The 25,432-nt window shown below is 38.9% G+C and overlaps 1 protein-coding gene across 10 annotated transcripts in view; it reads right to left on the bottom strand.

Annotated features, from left to right (window-relative positions):
• PLD1 (phospholipase D1) overlaps positions 1-25,432 on the bottom strand; it is a 234,676-nt gene that overhangs the window by 153,817 nt on the left and 55,427 nt on the right. Inside the window, exon 1 of one of the 10 annotated variants that reach the window (XM_037840688.1) lies at positions 18,859-19,559. The exons of the other annotated variants lie outside the window; for them this stretch is intronic. The gene's annotated coding sequence lies outside the window, so the exon portion shown is untranslated. Of the gene's footprint in view, positions 1-18,858; positions 19,560-25,432 lie in introns of those variants that run through there. 10 annotated transcript variants of the gene reach the window in all.

Genomic DNA, 25,432 nt, shown 5'->3' with positions numbered 1-25,432 from the left:
ACGCCCCACCTTCTTTCAGTCTGTTTCCATCCACAGCCCGGGGGTGATGTTAGTTCAAATGAAAAGGCTCAATCACACCTTAAACGTGGAAACTGGGAACAAGCAGCCCCAGATGCTGATCAGGGCAAGAACTCTCAGTGAAAGGCACCCTCCCCCTGGGGTATATAAATGCTCAACACTCAAACAGCACAGGGTCTTTCCTCTCCGACATGAAGTGGGGCATGCAGAGCTGCTATCCATCGATGCTGATCTGAGCAGTTGGCTCCCCAGGAGACTGGCCATGGCAGGATCTCTTCTCCTGCTCTTTTGGACCCTTTGTGCTGTGTATGTAGTAAAGCAGCCATTTGCTGAAAGTTTCTGTTGTGCCTGAGCCTGTGCTCCCATAGTGTACTGTGTAGCAACTCACTCCACACAGAACCTGGGTTTGAATCTCCACTCCACCACTTAATAGTTATATAAACCTCAACAAGAAACTTAACCTCTCTGTGCCTCAGTTTTCCAATATCTAAAATAAGAAGAATAATAATGCCTCCATTACTGGGTTTCTGTGAAGGCTAAATTAATTAATTTATGTAAAATGATAAAAATAATGCCTGGCCCATAGTAAGTGCTGTGTAAGTGCTAGCTACTACCATTGTGAACTGAGCTTCTTAATTTTTAAAGAAACAAAACAACAGGGTGAATAATGATGCCAATAAGTTCCTCAAGATTCTAATAAATAATACTTGAGGGACCACTGCCCTATTTAAATTTTACTGGTGGTTGCAATTTTCAATAAAGTTTTTAGAAAAACAGTGAGCATTTTTGGATCTCCTTAAGCAAACTAAGTGCAAATCATCTTCTTTCAGCAGACAAACTTTTTACATTGGTTCCTTTTATTGGTTACATCTTGCTTTAAGACTAATATGTTTATCTCTAGACTTAGTCTTATAAAATATATAATGCTACTCACAAAAGTATTTATACTATGAATTTACCATCTCCTATTACACAGCCTCACTTATCTTAGCAACCACATAATGTATCATAATGCTATAAAAAAAGACAACCAACCATGTGCATCAATTATTTCAAGATTTCACAGTCAGCAGTTCACTCTTGTAACATGATGGCAAATAGAGTCACTCTTATATCACCCCAGATATACAGTTGGAAAGCATACCTATGATGGTGCTGTTCCTTGCCTCAAAAACCTAGAAGGCTGACCCACTTAATCTCTCCAACCCACCCTCCCCACACACACACACGCATACACACACACACACACACACACGCACAGTTAGACAATAGACCAAGCTCATTATCATAGGATTCCAGGCACTTTACAATCTGTCCCAAATGTCTTTACAGCCTAACCTCCTACTTGAGGTCTACTCATTCTCTACTCTGTGGTCAAACTGGTTCTGGGGATTGAACCAGCTGCCAATTGGCAGGAAACCAGAGGACAGAGGGACACGTTGAACTGCACCATGAGGATGCCATCAGCAAAACCCATACTATGGGCAAATTCTACAGATCAAATGGCCTGGGTTCTTCCACAGAAAAATTAAAAGGAAAAGAAAGGCATACAAGAGAATAAAAGTGATTCAAAACACATATCGAGAAATAATTGAACAAGCAAGAATCAACTCTAGTGTCTAGGAATGTACACAGGTGATAAAACCATTAAGAAATACAAGAACAGTGATTACTTTTAGGCTAAAGGAAGAAGTTGAGGCTGAAACAGGGCACATGGGACAAGCCTCTGGAATGGCTGGCACAGTTTTTATTTATTGATCCTAGTAGTGGGTCATGGATGTATGACTTAGCTCAGTGAAACAATATATATATGCAACTTTTTGTCCAGACTCTCCAGGGCCATCCCCATGGCAGACATCACTGTGTACACACAGCCTCATAATTCTCACCCTTCAGGGGCAGTAAAATCTACCTGCCATCTCTATCTCATATTGCTAGCATTTGTTGAGAAGAAATGAATTAAATGAGGAAAATAAATTAGACTATCAGTGGGTACTATTTCATTTTATACATGGACACATACACATTTATATATACATACACTATATTTGCTTGTTTATTTTTGAAAAGGAGTGGAGGTTAAGCCAATTCAATTCAATAAACCTGAATGGTGCATGTATTTGGTGGGTAGGATTGAGAATACAGTCTTTAGACTAAGGAAACTTAAGGCTACAACACCTGGTCATTACACCCAGCACACATGATAATCTGGTTGTTCGTTCATTTGGTCCACCCCCGTCAATGCACTGAGAAGACAGAGGTCCAGAGTCACATGGAGAATGGCAGAGATAAACAGAGAACTCAGGCCTCTTTCCTACCCCGCTTGCCCTCTCAAGCCTGTTTCAGGGGCAGATTCTTTCTATAACATGCAGCTTTGAATCACATCCATGATGTGTCAGAAGGACAACCAGACAGGCAAGAAAAACCACTTTATTCTGAGCTGCAGCCAGACTCTGCTCAGTGGGTGTGGACAGGCTGCCAGCTTCACTGGCAAAGTACTCACTGTCAAGAAACAGCTGCTCCCAGGCCTGTCACTAAGGAATAGAGGCAGCCCAGCGACACCCGACTCCTGCGCCATCACTGAGGGTCAGAGGCACATGGACTGCATCGATGCTAATAAGAAACGGCAAACTGAAAGACAGGCTGCCAACTTTCAGTGAACTGGAGACAGGCAGTGTGTGCCAGCCAGACTGTCAAGCCAGCTTATTTTCCAGTCAGTGCCACCTTGCAGGGCCTCTGAGCAGCCTGTCAGGATGACAGTAATTCATTTGGTAGGTATTTATTGAGCACCCACTGTATGCTGAGCATCCTGCTAGGAGCTGGGCATGTAAAATCACTTCACACATTTTATTTCAGCATGAAAAGTGGGGCTTTAAGGAAAGAACTCTGTCAATACCCCTCACCTTTCCCTGTGTATTTGCGTCTTTCTCTACTAAACCTTGGAAGAGGGACCCTGCTCCTGCCTCACCTGTTTTCCACCTGTGCTTGTTTCCAACCTTCTTTTCCCCTCTCCATCAACCAACTTCCTCCTCAACCTCTCCTGCTCTCATGGCTTTTTCCCAGTACCATCTAAAACATTCTCAAGCATCTCAAATATATATAGATATAGATATATAGATATAGATAGATGTTTCCTTCTACTGTTCACTTCTTCTTTGTTGTGTCTTCACAATCAAGCTTTTGAAGGTATTGATTGTTTCTCTGCTCAGCTGAACTGAATCAAATATGCTCCATGATCTTCTACCTCTCAGCTGTTCAACAGGCTGCTCCCTCTGCAGCTTTGCCCTACTCCAACCCCTTTGCCTTATCGACTCTTATCATCTGTTAGGACTCATCTCAGGGGTCACCTCCTCCAGGAAGCCTCCCCTGACCTCCAAGGCTGATTTGGATGCCTTTTCTCAGTGCTTCTACAGCATCAAAGTGTTACCATTGGGTAAATTCCTTTTCACTCAGTCTGTCGTCTCTAGAAGACTGTGAGCTCCTGAAGGCAGAGGCTGTCTCTCCATCACCCATCACTGGTGTCTAATGGGCTCACAATAACATTTGTGGACCAAATGAGAAACGCATGAATATGAACAAAACTTAGAACAGATCACAGTATGGGCAAAACACTCCATTGTCCCACTGTCCTTCTGTTATAGTCACCTGACAATACCCATTCCTGGGCCAATCCAATGATCTACTGTCTTGTCCTCTACCCCAAGGCTTCTAAACATGACTAGAAAAAAGCACTCAAAAGCACAGACTAGTATTTATGGATTCCAAACTCAGCTGAGTTTTTCCAGCTCCCTCTCACACCTCCTTTTCAGAACCAACTTAGTAAGAAAGTTGTCTACTTGCTCCTTCTATTTTGTCACTCCTCCTTCATGCTACTACCCACTGCAACTGACCTCTGCCCTCACACTCTACAAGCAGCATTCACCAAAGTTCAGAACCACCTGCATTTTGTGAAATCCAAAGGTCACCTCCCTATTCGTATCTCACTTAACCTTTCTGTTGCATAAACCTTGACTCCATCCTTCTTAAGTCTCTTTCCTAGGCTTCCGTGTTTCCACATTCTTCTAGTTTTCCTCCTCTTCTGGCCACTGAGTAGTCTTTTCCGAAGTTGTTGTTCTACTGCTCAACATTTACATGATAATATTCTTTCTTTCTCACTCTGCCCATGTCTCAGGGTGATCTCATCTGCTCTAACAGTTACAATATATGCCTATGGCTCCTTTCCTCAGTGCTTCTATGGCCCCCAGGTGATACCGCCATGGAGCACATTCCTTTCTACTTGGCCTCTGTCTCCCCTAGAAGACTGTGAGCTCCCTGAAGGCTGAAATCTCCTCTGTATCCCCAGTCACTAGTGTCTACTGGACTCTCAGCAACTGTTTCCTGTCTTTATCTCCTTCCTGAGCCTTAGACCCATCTATCCAACTGCCCATCATCTTCTACACTGGATAGTCCCAAGGATAATGTCAACTTAACATGCTTAAAACAAAATTCAACATCCAAACCCCAAAACATTTCCTCTTCCTATGTTTCATTCCTGAACAAATTAGAAACATCATTTTCTCAGCTGCATAAACTAGAATCCTGGAACTCATCCTCAGGAATTCTCTTTGCCTAACTCTCTACATCCAATCAATTAATAAGCCTTGTCAAATTCTAAATACCTCTTCAATCTGACTATATTCTCTTCCCATAACCACGGCAGGTTTGAGGAAATGGAAAAAAAATGCAAGGTAACTGGACATAGGGTAGAGGGTGGGTGAGAGATGAGCTGAAAAGGCAGGTCATGAGTCGCTTTGTAGGTGATGTTAAGGTGTTAGGAACCCCCACCTCCAGAGTGGTCTTGATGCTGAGGACCTGGAGCTAAAAGGCATTCAACAACATGTTTGGGCTGCCCAAAATGGGATTTTGTTGGGTAAATAACATCACTTTCATTGGTCATTTTTTATTAACTAGCTAGACAATAGCATGGGTCCTCCTCCCACCCCACCCCCCACACAAATATAAAAGATACTCTGGTCATCAACATTGTGACATATATAGCTACTGAAAACTCCCCTCCAGAGATTCAGCAAAAAAAAAAAAGAAAAAAAAAAAAAGGACAATTCTGAATTGTTTGAAACTCTGGTGGAGGATATAGACTGTAGAAAAAGGACAATTCTGAATTGTTTGAAACTCTGGTGGAGGATATAGACTGGAGAAGGACCCTGCAGATGCCGAATTGAAGAAAGAGAAGAAATATCAGTTGTCATTTTCTTTCTTTCTTTTTATCTTTTTTCTTTTTTTACTTCTTCCTCTTCCTTTGTGGAAGAAATGGAAATGTCCTTATATAGATAGCAGTGACTGTATAACTATGTGATTATACAGGAAACCATTGATTGTTTACTTAGGAAGGAATGTATGATGTGTGAATAAAACCATCTAAAAAATAAACAGAGGGATACAAGTACTGGAGAAAATATGGAGAAGGAGATGTACCTAATCACCACTGGTGGGGAAGTGGAATGGTGCAGCCCATCTGGAGGGCAGTGTGGTGGTTCCACAGGAAGCTAAACATGGGGTTGCCATATGGTCCTGCAACCCTGTTATGGGTATATACTTGGAAGAACTGAAAAGAGGGACATGAATGGACATCACACAGTGGGGTTTATGGTGACAGTATTGACAATTAGCAGTGGACTGCCATGGCCTAAGGGTACATCAACCAATGAACAGATTGGAGAACTGTGGTGTATACATACAATGGAATATTGAGCTGCCACAAGAAGGAATGAATTTGTGAGGTACGCAGCTAGGTGAATGGACATTAAGGACAGTATGTTGAGTGAAATAAACCAGAAATGAAAAGACAAACATCATGCCACACTAATATGGACTAACTATAATGTGCAAACTCTGAGAACTGAATCTGAGAGCATACGTTATCAGGAGAAGGCTTATTTTAAGGTTCCTAGATTGCGAGCTCTTATAGCAGTTACATCTATTCTTGAGTTGTAAGGGCTATTACTAAATTCTGAGATGCTGAGCTCTTTGTGTATAACCTGGTCAGTCCCTGGAACTTTGGGTATCTGCTTGACACCTGAGACTCAGAGCCAGAGTCTGGCAACTATGAATGTTAGCATCACCCCATATAGCAAATGTTTAAGAGTCTGAAAAAGAGATCAGACTTCAATTAGAGATATGAACAAAACGGGCTTGGTTAGGACTAAGGTAAATCAGACTAAAGGGTAAAGGACAATATTGACAGTGTTTTAAAACTTCAACTTCTGTGTGAGACCAAAGCAAGAAATGTTTATTTGGTGCAAAATCTATATTTTCTATAGCACTCTATATAATTTATCTTTAATGGTCAGAATATTCGAACACCATTATTACATGGAACTCTGAATAGGGAGTGAAATCTGGTGGTTTTTCCAGGTTAGTGTGAAGCCCCAATACATCCTAGAGTAATTTGGGCAGAAAATAAAAATGTATTTGCAAAGCCCCTTTGAGGGACTGGGGGAAAATGTGGAAATACTAAACTTTCCTACCTGGGGATTTTCTCATAAGCATTGGGGATTACCAATTTAGAAGGCCAAGCCCTTGATCTTGAAGTTTGTTACTGCAAAGGAGAGGCTGGGCCTCCTTAAAATTGTGCCTAAGAGTCACCCCCAGAGAACTCTTTTGTTGCTTGGATGTGTGGCCATGTGATTGTGAAAACCTTGTGACTCCCACTCCCTTTATCCAGGGTATGGACAGATGAGCAGAAAAATGAGGACAAAAAGTAAATTAATGTTAGGGAGGGATGGGGGATATCAGATGTTTTGGGTGTTCTTTTTTACTTTAATTTTTATTCTTTTTCTTTTTTTGTGTGGCAATGAAAATGTTCAAAAATTGATTGTGGTGATGAATGCACAACTATATCCTGCGAACAACTGATTCTACACTGTAGATGCTTGTATGGTTTGTGAATATATCTCAATAAAATTGAATTAAAGAAAAAAGATACTCTGCTAAATAGAAAACCAGCTCTTCTCTCCTTATAAAATTACTACAGCACTACCCATTTCCAGATGAGTTTCAGCTGTAAAAGTAAGTCCTGAATGGAACTATCACCAGAGTTCGGTGCTATTGCATTTGGGAAACAATGCAGTATGTAAGGTAAACAACCTAAACTTGAAGTGAGTGAAGGGTGAGGTTTAGGGGGAAGACAGGACAGAAGAGTGATAAGGAACATGCCAGACTTAATAACACATGGCATCTTTGGCAGACTATTGAATCTTCTTTAAAACAGCACTGACACAAGGTTAATTTAAAAATCATGATTTAATCAGGAAGTGCCTCAAGTTAGTAGTTTCTAAATATTCATTGTTAAGGTAGCTTTATTTGCCCAAAACTATAGATAATCACAAAAGTCATTAAAGGAATGGTGATAAGGAGGGGTTCAGCCATATACAGTAGAAAGAGAGCCACAAAGATAGCTCCATGAATATCCTAAAAACCAGTGAATTGTGCACTTTAAAGAGACGAATTTTATGGCATGTCAATTATATCCCAATAAGATTTAAAAAAAAAAAAACTACAAAGACATAGGAATAATAATCAGAGTTGTAAAAATCAATCAACATGTATCAATACTCAAGGGAAGAGCAAGTATTTTTCCTTGATCCTATGGGTGAATAATCAGCAGCAAAAATCATTTTTACATTTCTTTTAACTAAAATATACATTGTCAAAACACTTAAAGACAGCAACCTATCAATGCCTACACTGAATATTGCTTTAATTCCACTGTTTTCAGTATCTGAAGTCTTTGTTCAGTGAGGAAATTATGTTTTCAGAAGTACAAAAGTTACACAGGGGAGTTACCCCCAAACTACTATCTTTTTGAAAAAATTACAAAAGCATGTATCACAAAGAGAACTATTGTAAGCTCAGAAAAAGTTTGCAAGTCTCAATAACTAGAGAAACAATTAGATAAAGGAAATATAAACTCTGGGACAGTGAATCATTTCCTTTTCAAGACAGGATCCTAAAGAAATGTACAAAAGATGGATAAAAACAGGAATATCCAGGTCCTCAAAGGCATGTATGTATTTGTGCTGGGTATTGGCTAGAAAAGAGGCAGGTTACAAATTTATTAGTCCCTACTAGAAAAACAAGTAAGGTCATGCACAGAGAGAGTTCTTTTGAAATCACTTCAATAGGTAGATGCCAAAAGTGGAAGGCAGGCATATGCTCAGAATTTGATGCACCAGAATAGAAATTAATCATGCTATACCTTTTATATCAGTCAGTTCCTGCTGATCAAGTAAAACAGACCAGCTAAGAAAGAAACAAAATCTCCAAAAACCTGTCCTTTAATTTCTACCCTCAGAGATAACTCGCTCAAACCCAAGGAACCAAACACTAGCTCGCTTTGGGTTTTAATAGTTAGAACATGAAGAATGCGCTGTGACTCAGCACATGGGTTTCACTTAGAGCTGTCTGAAACTAGTTTTGCTTTAATATGGATACCCAGCATAGGAAAGAGCTGGTAAGCATATACCCAGAGTAAGGCAGAAAGGCACTGGCCTTGGAGACAAGTTTTAGATTCTAATCTCAACTTTGGGGACTCCCAAATTAACCAATTCAATCTCAGCTGAAATCAGAGTTGACTTTTATTCTTTACACACCTCCTTTAACATGCCAAACATGCAGTGTGTTCATTCAATAAACGTTTTCTCAGTTATTACTAAAAGTTAACAGTTAGCAAGTATATATCATTCAATCATAAAAACCCTGTAAAGTAGGTTTTCATATTATCTGCCTGTTACAAATTCAGAAGCAGATTTAGAGAGATTAGCAAAGTGCCCACTGTACGCAGGGGCTGGGAGGCAGAGAGGGTTCAAGCTCTTTATCAGTGTGCACTGCTGCTGCTCTGAACACAGCTGGTCACCAGCCAAAGTAATCCCAGTTATCAGTGAACACTGTCTTTTATCGCTCACTTCTTCCAACCATCTGTTTCCCTGGAAGCGTTTACAGTAAACACCTTGCAATCCTTGCTATTCCAAGTATGGTCTGTGGACCAGAAGCACAGGCCTCACTCAGGAGCTGGTTGGAAATGCAGGATCTTGGCCACACCCCAGAAGCAGCACCTGCATTTTCACAAGATCCCCAGAAGATGCATATGCACTTCAGTATGAAAGGCACTGGTTTAGAGTAGCCCCAAAGAGATACACCTGCTTTATGACAGGAGGAAAGGTCTGGGAAGGAAAACATTACACTCAGTAACAGCAAAACCAGCTCGCTAAGGACCTTCATTCACCTGGATAGTGGTGCAAGGATATTTATAAAGAATTTACAAAAATCCCTGGCGAACTGATGATGGAGGCAATAACTGAATCCATTGGGAGTATATCTAAAGCTCCATTCCCTTCTAAAGTTTCCAAATCTGCTTTTAGTAATGACTTCTCAAAAGCATGTATCATGTAGCAAATAAAAATACATTAAGTCTTTGGCAAATACTGAATCCCTCAATAGTAAAACAGTGGAGCTGACCTTTGGATTGGTAAAACTCAAGAACTGTATGATATTACAATCTTTCTTGAAAATCCAGGAGTCACTTCTTAGGAAGGTCAGTTTATCCTTTGAATATTAACACATTTTTTAGCACACATAAAACGCTAAAGTAAATTTAAACTTGATTTAAACTTGAGTTATCTCAATATTCATAGTTTTTTTTTTAAGTTGTATACCTTATCAAGACAGAAAATTGCCTATATTTTTAGCTGAAATATGCTGGATGCTAACCAGTCTTTCAAAAAAGAGATGAATTATATTGGCATCAGAATCTAAAGTAGCAACTGATGATGGAGTTAATTTTTACTCAATATTTCTTACCTGTTTAAACAGAACTACAAAATCCCAATAACTTCATCAGTAAAAGTCATGCACATAACTAGAAGGTGTCTGGAGTAGGAGGAAGAATGCATATTTGAATTTTTTCTTTATTCTCACTTTTAAAAATAAAAAATAAATTACATTTATTTCATAGTTACAAATCTATACCTCTGGAGCTAAAAAATATGACAAAAGCACATGGGTAGAAATTCTCTTTCTTCAGTTCTATCCCTTTTGTCATTTGAAATCTACTAGGCGGTTCTTTTACTTAAAACCTTAAATTACACATTCCTTACACTTTCTCCTTCTACCCTGTGTTCATCTATGGAGAACTAGAACAATCACAATGGGTTTCTTGCTAATTAATTATCTAGCTATCTCCTATATAGTTTGCAAGATGTTCCTACATCAACACCAGGGATCTATAAAGAGAACTACTTTTAATTCTCTACCCTCTTATTCTGTTACTGTCATGAATCGTCCTCTAGACTCAGAGATGTTCCACAAACTATATCAGAGATCCCAAGGATATACAATAAAGGAAAAGGAAGGAAGTGGGCAAGCTGCTCAAAATCAGAGGGCAAATGGGAAGCAGAGCAAACTTTACTGAAGTGCAGGTCCAATTTGACTCAGAGCCGAGTCCAGAGTCCACAGAAACAAAGAGACACAAATTAACTCCTGAAGGAACATAACTGGGTAACCCAGGGGCCTCCCTCAGCCTAGAATGGAAGCTTCAGGAGGCCAGAGGGATCCCAGGAGAGAATCAAACTCATGAGTTCCCCACAACAGACCCAGATTCCCAATCCATAATGGATTGTATTAAAAATTAATAACAATTGTGCTCAATCAACCACATTGCTTGTGGTACTGTTAACGGATGCATCACTTTCAGAAAAGAATTTAATATGTTTATAGAGCCCAAAAAACTTTATATTTTTGGATCTGGTAATCACACTGTTCCCTTTTCTGAAATTGACATCCCTGTTACATGCCAAATGTAAGGCCAGCTCTTTTTCCCTGGTTACATACTTTTTCTTAAATTAAAGCTCTATCCATGCTTTAATGAAGAGCCTCTATCCATACTCTTTGAAAAATTACTAAGATCACAAATTAAAATGGCAGCATAACTTTGGACTGTGTCTTCTTATCAGCATTTATTTAAACACTGATATTAAGTTTACTGTGAACTTTGTGATCCAACCACACTGTCAATGTTATAATTGCTTTATCTAAATTTCTCTGAGCAAAGGTGGTGGGTACCAACCTTGCTTGAGAAACAAGAAGCTGACTTGCATCAGGGTATTAGTGGATGCGTTTACTAAGTGAACATGAATGGCACAGTAACCAGCTGAAAGGCTGTCACAGTCCTATTCCCCAGAGGATGCTCCTTTCAGCCTTGGAGAAGCCATAGCTATGACTTTTCTGATCTGCTTCAGCCCTCGGTTAATCAAGATTTTCCCACATACTTTTTGTCCAGAAACATTTCTTATAAATGATATCTCTGAAAAACCAAATATATTAGGTATCTGTATGAAAGGAGATCAAAATTCTCCTTCACTGTTTATTGAGCAGTTACCATGTGTCAGGTATTGGGATGCAGTTTAGGAGCACAAAGGTAAACAGAGCTCCTGTCCAGAGCTAGTAGTTGCCAGGTGGGCAGGGCAAGTGGGGGAGAAATGTCAGGCTTTTACCTGTTAATTCCCAGAGTGTAAATAAAAGTGCAGTGGGAGGAGGAAGTATTCAATCTGGGGGTTAGGGAAGGTTTCCCCAGGAAAAGCACACTGGAAAGGAATCTTGAAGACCAGGTGGATCTGCTAAAGGAAAGCACATTCTAAGGAAAAGGAAGCAGTATGGTGTGGGGGATCCTGTAATCTCAATAACAATAAAAGAAACCTGGGGTGATTGACCTGGAGAATGAGGGTGAGGGCCATGACACCTGTTTTCAGTTATCTGGGGAACTATTAAATTAGCTTTTGCTTCTCCAAGTAGAAGGTAGCAGGAGAATCAAGGAATGGGAGAAGTACTTGCAGGAGTGTATGTTTCAGTTTAATATGTATAAGAGTATTCTAACAGAACTACGAGGCAGTTTTACATCATAATAATACAGTTTAGGTACTAATTCTGGCTCTGTCACTTACTCAAATTGCGTAAACTCTAAGATTTTGCTTCCTCAGTAAAATGGGGATGATATAAAGAGCTTAGCTTATAGTAAGTGCTTGATAAATGGCAGCTGCACGTGTGTGAGATGGTGAACTCGCCTTCATAATGCAAGTTCCAACACCACACACAAGGTTGTAATCTGTGGTAGTTTCATGCATTGAGTTTGAGGGTGGACTGGAGACCATCCAAGCTCCCTCCCACCTGGAGCTCTCATTTGGTTGCCTTCGCCCATTTCCGATTTGGCACTATTCCCTCAGCTCACAAGAAAAGACACTAAAAGAAACATCCATTGAAAACCTGCTATGTAAGCGTTAGCCATCTTTACTATTGGTATTATTATTTCCTCTACTATTACCTTTCCACTAACTGTATCATCCCTTGTTTTAATGTTTTTATTTCTTTGTGTGTGTGTGCTTAATAGTATGTAAATGGCATGCAACTCAAATCTTCAGTAGGCCCTAAATAAACTCAAAAAATGAAATCAATAACATTCTAATTTATTCATGATACTAATAAACACTCATTGAACATTTATGCATCAAACATTGTGATAAATATTTTATATATATTATTTCATTTAACTCTCAGAAGAACTCTTTAAGGGGAATACTAGTATTATCATCCCCGTTTTATGGATAAGGAAATTGAGTCTTAGAGAAATCAAATAATTCTTTGAAGGTGACAACTAATAAGCAGTGGTCTAATCCAACAATTTTGCAACATAGCCTACAGCAGTCTCACATTAACGGGAACAAGCAGTGGTCTAATCCAACAATTTTGCAACATAGCCTACAATAATTTCACATTAATGGGTATGTAGTTTCATGTTTGTTTATTTTTAAACTCTGAATAATTTATGCATGATTGTTCTGTAAACCCATAACTTCCCTAAGTAAAAAAAAATAATAATAAATAAATTAAAATGACAAAAGAAAATACCTCTGAATATTGAGTTAGAGACTCCAGAAAACAGAAATAAAGCCACTTATTCAAATGGTGTGTATGATGGGTGAATATATGTCAATAAAATTACATTTTAAAAAATAAGACACTTAATCTAATAAAATAAGTGACAACACTGACTAAGTTCATTTGGTCTTAATCTCCCATTTCAGGACACTGTTAAGAAGGAGGGACCCATTCAGTAACTCTGGCAAATGCCTGAGTGGTCTTTTAGCATCATGTTAAAATTTCCAGGGTTCTCATGTATTGTATGATTCCATTTATATAAAATGTCCAGAGTAGGCAAATCTAGAGAAACAGGTGGGGGAGGGGGGGGGCACACAGAGAAGAAGGAGGAAAAGCTGAGTGGATATAAGGTTTCTTTGGGGGAGGTCATAAAAATGTTCTAAAAGTAGATTTTGGTGATGGTTGCGCAACTCTGTAAATACACTAAAATCATTGAATTGTATACTTTAAACAGGTGAACTTTATCCTTTATAAATTATATATCAATGAAGCTGTTAAAAAAAATTTCCACGGTTCAGTATCAAGTGCTCTCTAGTCACTTCATGTGGCTACTATCTTCCAGAACAAACATGGAAACCAGATGTGAGTTAAATAAGCCTGAACATAACCAAGAACAAAATGTTCAAACAACAATGATGAGAAAAATGACCGTACTGTGAAGTTGTTTGGTTTTCTTTGGAAGCAGTTATCAGCCTTCAGCTTCTTCCTCAAATGTCATTAGGTAACTGCTGAATAGTATTAGCTTTTGATTTTTTAGCAACCCAGGATAAATGGAAATTTTATTCATCCTCATTAATACATGTTCTCAAATGGGCATAATGGAATAGTAGAAAGAGGAGCACCAGGAGAGTCAAAAGGCTCCTGAAGACCTGTTAGAGGCTCCTATAGAAACTTCTAGAACCTTGTGGCTTTGAGGGACTCACTTGATCATTCTGATTTTCAGTGTTTTATTTGTAAAATGAGGGGGAAGAAAATGAAGTCAATTTCTCCAAGGTTTTCTTCCCCTTCATTATTCTAGCAGAAACATCTCTTCTAAGACTTCTGCACACATTGAAAATCCATGAACGTATCTTTTCTGGACTGATGTTTCGGAGAATTAAGTGGGCCTTCTCCCACATCCCTTATAAAATAAGCTATCCACCTAATAATTTGATTAACAGTAACATCTGACTAAAATTTTAAACCTGATGCATAAAAATCAAAAGGCAGTTTCCTAAAATAATGTTTATGTATAACAAAACATTTGTTCTCCAAAGTAAAATCATCCTGTGCTTTATAAAAATTGAATTTGCCTCAACTCTACCCATCGCTCCTAATCTATTTTAATTTTTATAATAAACATAATACATTATTATTAGAGGAAGACTTAAATTTACCAAAAAAAATTCAGGAAATTAAAATCATTTTTAGAGCCATCACCTCAAATAAATTATGGGTGATATTAATCTACTATTAAATTTTGGTATATTTTATTCTCCTTTTTTTTTCCTTGTAGGTTTTTATTCCTTTTACTTTCCTTTTACTTTTCTAAACATAAGGTAATCATGTTTAAAATCACTAATAAGCACAAAAATTCAAAGCAGAAAATATAAACCACCAGAAATCCCACCATCAAAATAACCCCTATTAACTTAAAGTGCCATCCTTTCTGCTATCTCCCTTGGCAGAGAACACACATAGATGGGTATACTTGAAACATGGATAAGTATGTGCTGTGCAAACAGCTTTTTAACTTAAAGATCTATCATCACCATTTCCTGTTATTACAATTTTCCACAAATATAATTTTAATGCTGCATAATGGTCCATTTTGCAATTTTCTTCTGTTATATTGCATGTTGTGATTATTTCCAACTTTTTGTGATTATAAATAATGCTTCAGTTAATATCTTTGTACTTAAAGCTTTTTTACTCCTACTTGGAAAATTCAAATCTATTGACACTTTCCTTTTGTGATTTCCTCTATAGGTTTTAGGAAAAGAAACTGCTTCTCCCATCCAAAGATCAGCATTGGTGGTGTTTAATTTCTTTCCTTTCCTTCCCTATTTTTTAAAAAATTATCTCCTTGATCTATCTGGAATACTTTATATATTGTGAAAGGTTCCAAGTTTGTCACATATTCAAGTTTTGCCAAATCTCATGTAAGCTATTTGCCCAGCATTTTTCAAATATACATTTATGTTTGTAAAGGAACTATGTGTCTCATACTTTTGGCTTTCCATTAAGCTGCAACAAGTTTTCAGAGCTGACAAAATAACCAGGAAGTCATACGGGGTAGGAATGAAAAGGACACTTGTATAGGTCAAATTAAAATTAAACAGTCAGAAATGTCCAGTTCCTAGCCTTAGTAGTTGTGTTTTTTTGTTGTTGTTGTTTTTGTTTTTTAATTACGCTAGCCTTAGTCTCAAAAGCCCAAGACTGACATAAGGAGACGAGTGCATTCGATGTTGTGGGTTTACTCACCATATGGACTGGTCACCACTGTCGCAGGTACTGACACTGGGCAACCTCTATATGGTTCCCAGCATAACAGGTGAGAAAACGGAGCACAAGCTCACCCCCACGCAAGTAGGAAAACCACACAAAGGACACATGTACCTTCCTGGCTGACAGTAGGTTAACAGAAACATCTTTGATTATGAAGAGCAGCACAGATGTCGGTATTTACTTGGCTGCTTCTCATCAATAATAAATATTGGCTTATATTCTCCAGGAACATCAACTTCTTTTATCGGTTTCTCCCCCACCACAGCACTCCTCTGAGGCTCAACCCTGTTACGGTCACTTACTACTATAGCTTGGGATGAATTACTTAACCTTTCCGGGACAGTTTCCTCAACTGTAAAATGATATGAAGATTAAATAAGAGGCTTGGTACCTAAGTGGCTGCACTTAGGAAATGCTACAACATGATGGTAATTATTAATACTGTTTCCACTACCACTTACTACTATGACTATCACAACGACCACCGCCAGAATCTCAAACTTATATTGGTTTCTTCAGAATGAAACAGACAACTGGGGAAATCTGTGGTCAGATCAGCTCTGGCAGCAAAATCTCTCCTTGGTATCATCTTCATTCCCTCTGGGAAATCAGTGTTTACTGTCATTTTATCTCCAGGATGTGGGGACATCACAGTTTCTTGTCCCCACATTCTGGTACGTAAGCAAAAGACCCATGCGTGTTGGCACCTTCAGTGAGCAGGACAAAGGGCAGGAAGCTGGGAGATTAAGCGTGGAAAAGGCGGGGCAGCACTGTTCACTGTCGCCATTACACGAATCTGACAAAGCCATAAACTGCAGATGGAGCAGCTACACCTCCTGAGCCATCCACTGCAAAGACCAAGATGGCAGGCAGGGTTGGGGAATGATCAGGCACGTGAGCAGAGGAGACCTATCACGTGAAATCGATGAAGGTTCAGCAGTCAGAAAACCTGTGTCTAATATCACAATTACTCCCAGTTATTCAGTTCTTTCCTCAGATTCCTCATCTTTGCCGTCATTCAATTTCCCCAATGTAGAGGGTGCGGACCAATTCATGTTCAAATAGTTTGCCTCCAATGCTGAGTCTCAGATTCTATTTTAAATAAAATTGGGATCACATGCTCCTTGGTCATCAGCTAGGTTCATAAATCATCTGAGATTTTTTAAAGCATATTGAATAAGAATCAGTTGAAGGCTCAACTTAAAATTAGATGCTATGGCGTGAGAAAAATACCCATTTCTACTTCATTTTAGCCAAAAGGCAGGGATGTAATAAAACTAAACCAGTCCGGCAAGGTGAGAAAAAATGGCAGTGTATATTCCAAACCCTCAAAGAGGAATAATCTAAGATTTGTTTAGATACTTTACCCCAAAACTACAGACTTTTAACACTCTTTGTACTGTCTTTTTCCACCCCAACCCCAACCCCCTCAGTTTTGGAGGAAACTTAATTATGTGACTATTCTCTGGGAAAACCCCAAAATCTGGCTTTTAGGGAGTTTCCCTTATACTCTATCCCTTGCCACATTGTTAGTTTCCATTTCCAATCAGTGGGAGTTTGCTTTGTTTTCACCAACAGACTTAATCCACCTATAAACTCTGTCCAAATCAGTTCTTATGCAGTTATTTTTATAAGGCATTCTAGAAAAATGCCGGACTCTTCAGAGAGAAAATTAAAATGATATTCTGGTTCATTGTAACTGTAAGAAGCAGGCCCAAGGGAAAACCGTGTACCAGAAAAGCCTGAGCGAGATGAAAAGACTGGAAACACAGCAAATGAAATCTACAAGACATAAATGAGCTTTGTGTGAGCTTTTAAAAACTTTTATCCATGCCCCTAAAGCACAAACAAGTAATTAATGAGTAAACTGTCTTAATATTTTTCTTTAAAATCATCAGGCAGCTACAGTCTTGTTGATAAAAGTTTCTTTTAAAATTTAAGCTAATAGCATATTAATAATTAATAATAGCATAATAGCACACAAATGCATATAGAAAGCAAGACATAACAATGCTTGCTTGTTTTTTTTTGGAAAGCTAAAATGACCTAATGGATTTGCTGTTGAAGAAAATATCTCCAGACACAGGGGCAACAATATAGCTATACAATTATGTTTTAGGGAAATGAAATACAGTCAATTTTATAATCCTGAGATGGCATGCAGTTGTAACACTTACAGATTCAGTCTCAGCATAGATGGGAACTGGGATCCTTAAAGTTTAACAGATTCACCTCGAAGTTTTTTTTAAGTACCAATTTCCATTTTCCCTTTTCCTTCAAAAAAAATTTTTTTTTTAAACAGAGAACATGAAGGATCAGACCCTTACGAATACGTTGTTTTTCCCAGGGGGATAAAAAGAGGAGAGTAAAATGGCATTGACAGGAGCATGTTAGCATATTTTAAACACTAGTACGTTACCAAGAACTAAACCACACTTGAAATAATATAAAAGTAAGAGAAGCTATATATATTTCACAAAATATTGCAAACTTTAAACACCATCAAAGTGAACTATTCTTGTAAACCATGTCATGCCAGATTGCTTTATGGGCAAGTCAGCAAAGGTTAAAATTGTTCCCCAGATCTTTAAATTAATGCAATTCATACTTCCTTGGCATTTAATTTTATTGAATTATTTTCATTTTATTACTGTTAACAATACTTTTATGTTTTACAAATTACACCCTACTTTTACAGTCATTATTTATTCCCACAGGAATCTGGCATTTTGAGGAGCCACATGAGAATAAAAATAGTGGTAACTGAGAGATTCAGCTCAGTTTAATTCACCTGTACATGCTGCTCAAATCAGTTCTTATGCAGTATTTTATGAGGCATTCCAGAAAAAAGCCTGACTTTTCAGAGGGAAAATTAAAATGATATTCTGGTTCATTATAACTATAAGAAGTAGGCCTAAGGGAAAACCGTGCAAAGGACAAGCATAGACAAGCATGGTAACACAACAATGCTAGCTGGACCACAGCACACTGCTGCCTGTTGTTCAAAATGAAAATAAAATCAACTGTGCATAAAATCATATTTATATCTAGATGATTTAATGGGAGGCCACAAAGAACACCAACTACAAAAGGAACTGAAAATGCTTACAAATAGGTACAAAACTCTAGGCTGCAAATCCAAAACATGTATGGCATTTCTTCTTGGTTTCCGCTTGTGTTTAGTACCAGCAAACAATGAATACATTATAGGACAAACATAACCCCCCATATCTCAGTAGGATCAACCATCTCCCATTATTTTCTTTAAAAAGGCAGCCACAGAGTAACTGTCAGTCACATCATTGCCCCATGAGCACAGAGAGAATATCCAACATATGCGACAGAAAGTTCAAAATGTTATTTACTAACCTGGAGCCCCTGTGACAGTAGACGCTTCATATTGCTTTAGAGAAAGAATCCTTACTATGAAACTAATCTCCAAAGCAGCTGACAGCCGAGAGGGGAGAATAATTTACTATCCTGAGAATCTACATAATCCAAAGTCCTGTTCTCCAGCCCAGTTCAGGCCAACTCCCTAAAGGCAACTAAAGGCAGAGCCAAGCCCACAAAGCACTTTAGCCTATAAGCTTTAGTAAGGAACCTGAAACCACTCCCCATATGTTAAGCAGACACTGGGCTGCTGTGAGAAATAAAACCCACAGACAGAATGACCCAAGACTCTAGGCTTCACTTTTGTACTTTCTGCCCAAGGAAACTCAGCACAAACCTAAACAAAGAAACTCTCATTCCCTTCTCTCCCCTCAGACACTGTATTGAAGTGACAGATTTATTTTAATCAAGGGGTATACAGTCTGCCCTACATTTAGTTCTATGAAAAACTTTTATATTGTTGTCGACATTGGTGGTGGTGAAATATATAGTACGGCAATTTCACATTGCATAAGAGAGACACAAGAAGTTATTGTTTCTGAGACTCAAACTCACAGAGTATAGGGATTTTCAGATGTTTTTTATATAATTAAATATGCTTAAAACTTGATCAATCACTAAATTCCAAAAACTACTATTATAAATTAAGAGAAAAGTTTACCAAAGAATCTCTAGACTTCTGAAGCTGACTGAGTGTAAATCTGAAAATCACTCATAATTCAGTTTCATCACCTATTTTCAGGATTCATTTATAAGCTTAAAAGAGTCAGTTGCCTGTTAAGATGGAACTCATTAGGGTTTCAAAGTAAGAAATTTAATTTTTTTAAATTCTAGAAATATGTTATCGATAATTTCCTTAAAGCAGTTAAAGTCAATAACCTTCCAATATATTGCTTAAAAAAGGATAAGCAAACATGCTCAGCTTTTTAACATAATGTCTTCACAGTATATACAATTTTCTTGTACATACTTAATTCCTCCAAGAACAGTTTTAATTCTAAAGGCTTGCTTTCATGGGTTGTATTTAATTTAAATAAGACACGTTTTAACTTATTGGTCAAGGATTCCTAACTTTAATTGCTGTTCTTTTTAAATGGTAAGATTGGACCAACTATACGAGAAAAACTTGACTCACCTGTTGCCAAATAGATTTACATGCGTTTCTGGTAAAATTCAAGTCACTCAAAGACTATGAAACATAACCATTAGCATATTCACTCAACAAAGTCAGACCTGAAAAGCCAGGAGACTATCTCACATCTAACACTCGCCTCGCCCTCCCTCTGGTCTCCTTCCCCAACTCTAGGGTTAAACACTTTCCCATAAAATCACTTTAGAATGAAGTGAGCAAGACAAATACTTCAGTGAGCAAAGACCTGCCTTAAGGCCAGTGGCCGACAGTCTAAAAGGAGCCAGTACCCCATCTGGTGGCAAAACCAAGAGAAGGCTGGAACAGTTGAATAAATCCCAGGGGAAATATTATTACTTGGATGTTGGAAGAAAAACAAAAGGGAGAGAATGATTAGTTATAAGAGCATATTAATGTCACATACAATGTGTGGTAAGGATCATTTAAAAAAATTTTTTACAAGGGCAGAATATTTCTAAAGGATCTGAAAATGCTCATAAAAAAAGGTAATTACATTCAAAACCATCTATTATGTGGATCTGGTTTGCAGACATATATGATGATTTGCATTCTCAAAGAAATCCTCTGATAAATAATATTGATCTCTCCTTTGCTCAAAGAGCTGTAGGAAAAATTCATGTGAGGTCAATATAATGTCTGAAATGGAAGACACATGGGGAAATCCCTGACTCAGTTAGCTAACTATTAGTGGGACTGTGTCACCATCATGTCAAATGTCTATCTCCCCAGGATTTTCCCTGTCTTTCTCTCAAAAATTATCCTTTTCTTTTCACATACATTGTTTCTGCTGAAATAAACACCTGATACCAAAACTCAGTGGAGATGAAGAAAAGTTACATATTGAGCCCCAAATTATACTACACTCTTTAATAAAATCCTGGCAAAAATAAAAGTATGGTAGGATGTGACTTTAAATGAGTCCAAGCCACCCTACGAAACTAAAACTAATAATAATAGCTAATATTATGCAGCTCTTACTATGAGCCAGACGTGTTTCTAAAGTGCTTTACACTGAGTATTAATTCACTTACACCTCACAAAGCTATTATTACCAGTTTTACAGATGAGAAAACTGAGGCAAGACCTTGCCAAGATCACACAGAATGTGGAGCTGGGCTGTGAACCCAGGCAGTTTGGCTCTAGCATCTGAGCTTCTAAGCATGTACTTTAATAAATGTGTATAAACATTCCTGAGCTCCTACTGTGTATGAAACCCTGCCAGACCCTGGTCAAACGCAGCAGGAGCATGGGAGGAACGAGTGGACAACAACAGCACTGTGGACTGTCCTTCATGATGGCACAGGTTGGGAAATGCTTTCCAGAGAAGCAAGACCTGAAGGATGAGTACAAGAATTAGTCACGGAGATATGGAAGGTAAGGGCTATCCAAGCAGAGGGCACTCAACCCTGCCAAGGTAAAGAGATGGCAGGGGGCTCTTTGAGGCTGAGGAATGAGGAGAAGTCACCCTGACGGAGCAGGCAGGAGTCCTCTGAGATCACATCATGAAGGCAAAGAGGCGTCCCAAAGGGATTTTAAGCCAGAAAGTGACCAGATGGGCGCGTTAGAAAGAGAAAGAGGAAGGAGGCTTTGTAAAGTGAGCAGGAATTTAGAAGACATTCCAGGTAAAGTTCCAAGTTTACATGTTCACAAGCTTTATCAGGGAGGCTGGTGCTTCCTGGCAAGGAATATGACAACCGCAATGCTCACTGGCTCCCTTGCCCAAGTCAGCTTTGGGGCCTGAGCCAACTGGTGGTTGTAAAGCCTTTCACAGAGGCTTTACACAGGAGGAAAAGCAAACTAGTGGGAGAAGGGGAGCTGGGGAGGCCAATATGATGATGATTTCCCCTTTGGAGGCTCAGTTTGAGGCCCTGGGGACCCTCCAGCGTAGATGTCCAGCAGGTCGCAGGTGATGCAGGTGTGGTTCTCAGGCCCTCTGCCTGGACTGGAGGTGCAGACTTAGGAAGCATCAGCAGAGAAGGGATAGCTGCAGCTGGTGGGGTGAGGTAGGGTGCAACGAGATTGCCTCTGGAAAATGCATGGCAGAAAAAGAGAGGAAGAAGTTTTAAGGCAAGGGTTTTCTGAGGTCTCAGAATTCAGAGGGGTCTGAGAATGTGGATGGGGAAAAAATTCATCTTTATTTCTTATTAACCTCTAACTGAAAGTTAGCATTTCCTTCAGTTATGAATGTAGGCAAAAATCCATGGTCAAGTTAGCCATATCTGTGATAATGCCACTAATAGAAATCAAAGACATTTTCATACCCCATTATGTTATTGCAAATATCTCAAAGTATCGCTTCAGCTCATCACTACTTCAAAATTACCATTTTTAGACCTGCCACTAGATCTTGTTATGTAACACATTAATGAAGAAGGCTGTGTATCACAGTGTCACATATTAACTCTTCAGTATATTGGTAACTGTATGTCAGTATAATTGGTTTCCTTTATAATCCTATGTGTTTTAATTTTATGCACTTAAAAACATTATCCATTCACTTCACTAGACTGCCAAAAGGAGTTCCCACGGCACAAAAAAAGTAAAGAACATCTGATTTGAGGTGAAAGAAAGAACCACAGGAAGACACATAAAAATGGCATTCAGAAAAAGGGGACCCTAGTATGAGACGGACCCAGGATTCGAATCCAGGACTTCTGACCTGTGCTCCTCCCACCACCCCACTCCACAACGTCAAACAATAATTCCTTCATTGGTTTACAAAGTACTTTCGCATATACTGGTTCATTTGACCATCACAATGACCCAGAGCAGGAAAAGACAAGCAGCCCAAACATGAGAGCCTCTACCTCAGCAGAAACCTGCAGCCTAAGGGGACACCATTTCCGGGGCCCTGAGTACTGTGCCAGTCCCACAGTGGAACCCAGCATCACGTCACCCCTCTCTGTGGAGCCGCAGTCATGAGCACAGAAGGGTGTGTGAGGAGCCAATTCTTTGTATCACATTAGCCAGAATCTGATCGGGAGAGGGTGGAATAGTGAGTACAGAACCCAAGTCAATGAGTGTATTGTGTTTCTCTTCAGGCTGCTCTCTGCAGGCAAGGTTAACAATTAAATCAGAGTCTTTGCTCAAAGCTATTTTATTCAGTTGTGATTGGAGATTCAAGCTGAACTACAAGACTTACACTAGTTCAACTGTTTAATTTTCCCCTGGCTATACCCAAAGCAGAATCTTTTACATAAGTAATTAGTTTTGAAATTAGAAGGGCAAGCTAGAAACAATGTGCTAACTGTCTCTCCTCACTGTGCCCAACAACTGGCATTCATTATTTAATCTGTGTTGCGTGTTGCCAGGGCTGCATTAATGACAACGTCTCACTGTCTTCACATCCATTCCCTATTGTGCAACATCCGTCATGGTTCAGATCTATATTTTATTTATTTTGTTTTGTTTTGCTTCTCCTGCTTTTTCAGGACAATTTTCTTATTTACAAATTATAAATTGCTCGAAATCTATTCTAGCCCTGCGAAATGTAACAACATTATTGCAACTTGGCAATTTTGCAACTTGGTAATGACAACAGCAACAAAAAGGATGCCTGCTTGGCACCCTGTTAGGTTACTACAAATTTACACAAAAACTGTATCATTTCAAATAAATGTTATCTCAAGATTGGCTGGATAACCTATTGTTATTTAAACTGATCAGTTCACAGATTGCGTTGGCCCCATTCCATTTAATGCATACTTTCCTTTTACCCACAATGCAAACATAAATTTATATGGGAAAAAAAATTGGTCTGACAAGATAGGCTCTTCTGAAAAACAAGCCAAGTATTTCTTAACATGTAGGTTAAAATGTAAATTATTATGTTTGTTGATTGGCCTTTAATTTCCAAAGTTCCCTATTCTTTTTTAGCCATCATGAAAATTGTGATGTGCCTTCTAGTCAGTCACCTAGAAAATAGAGTGAGAGTTCTTGTGGGTAACAAGAAAGTTCAAAATTGGTCCCGGTGGCCCCTGAGTTGCTGGCCCTCCTGCTGCTGCCTCTCCATGGACTCAGCACGCCACCCATCATCTGGGAGGAGATGCAGGGTGAGGAGGTGCTGAACCTGACAGTGCTGAGACCTGATACTATACCTTCTTGCCTGATCACCCAGAAGCATTTCTTTCCTTGGCTGCCCAATATAAGTAAGGAAGGGTTTCCTGCTGCCTTGATGGGTCTTTTAGCCTGAAGCCACTTGCCTTAGTTCCTACCTTGCTTTCTTTGAGTTCCTCTCAAAATGCTTCCTCACAAGACCTTTCCTTCCAGTCTGTTCTTCACATGCCTAGTTCCTCCTCCCCTTTGGGTTTGTGCTACTGCCCCTCCTGTGATGCCCTTCCCCTTCCCCTCCAGGGAAGGCTTAATGTAATACCCCAACATGCCCCAGAGTATTTTTGGGCAGAAAATAAAAAAGTATTTGCAAACCCCCTTGAGGGACTGAGGAAAATGTGGAAATATTAAAGTTATCCACCTGGGGAATTACTGGTATTCTTACAAACATTGTGGACTTCCAATTTAATAAGCCAAGCCCTTGATCTTGGGGCTTGCCTCCTGTAAAAGAGAAGCTAAGCCTACTTATAATTACACCTAAGAGACACTCTCAGAGAACTTCTTTTGTTGCTCAGATGTGGCTTCTTTTTTTCAGCCAACTCTGCCAATAAACTCAGTACTCCCCCCTCTACATGGGACATGTGGGACAGGACTCCCAGGGGTGTAAATCTCCCTGGCAATGCGAACATGACACCCAGGGATGAGCCTGGACCTGGCATTGTGGGATTGAGAATGCCTTCTTGACCAAAAGGGGGAAAAGAAATGAAACAAAATAAAGTGGCTAAGAAATTTAAATAGAGTTGAGAGGTCATTCTGGAGGTTATTCTTAGGCATTATACAGATAATCCTTTTTAGTTTCTAGTGTATTCAAATAGCTAGAAGAAAATACCTGAATCTGTTGAATTGTAATGGAGTAGCCTTGTTTCTTGATGATAATTGTATAACTATACAGCTTTTATCAAGTGACCATGTGATTGTGAAAACCTTGTGACTGACATTCCCTTTACCCAATGTATGGGCAGATAAGTAATAAAATAAGGACAAAAAAGTATATATAAGTAATGGGGGGGACACAGGTTATGGGATGTTTTGGGGGTTCTTTTTCTTTTTCCTTTTTCTTTATTTTGGAGTAATGAAAATGTTCTAAAATTGATTGTGGCAATGAATGCACAGCTATATGATGATACTGTGAGCCATTGATTGTAAACTTTGGATGGACTATATGGTATGTGAATGTATCCGAATAAAATTGCATTTAAAGAAAAAAATCCTCCCAGGACTTCAAGAGGCAGCCCAAACCCAAATCCTCCACAATGCCTTCTCAGACCATCCTGATTTTTAAAAATTGCTTCT

The sequence above is a fragment of the Choloepus didactylus genome, chromosome 1, assembly GCF_015220235.1.
Source record: "Choloepus didactylus isolate mChoDid1 chromosome 1, mChoDid1.pri, whole genome shotgun sequence".
In the NCBI taxonomy this organism is placed as follows: domain Eukaryota; kingdom Metazoa; phylum Chordata; class Mammalia; order Pilosa; family Megalonychidae; genus Choloepus; species Choloepus didactylus.
This window is presented reverse-complemented; position numbering and strand designations above follow the sequence as displayed.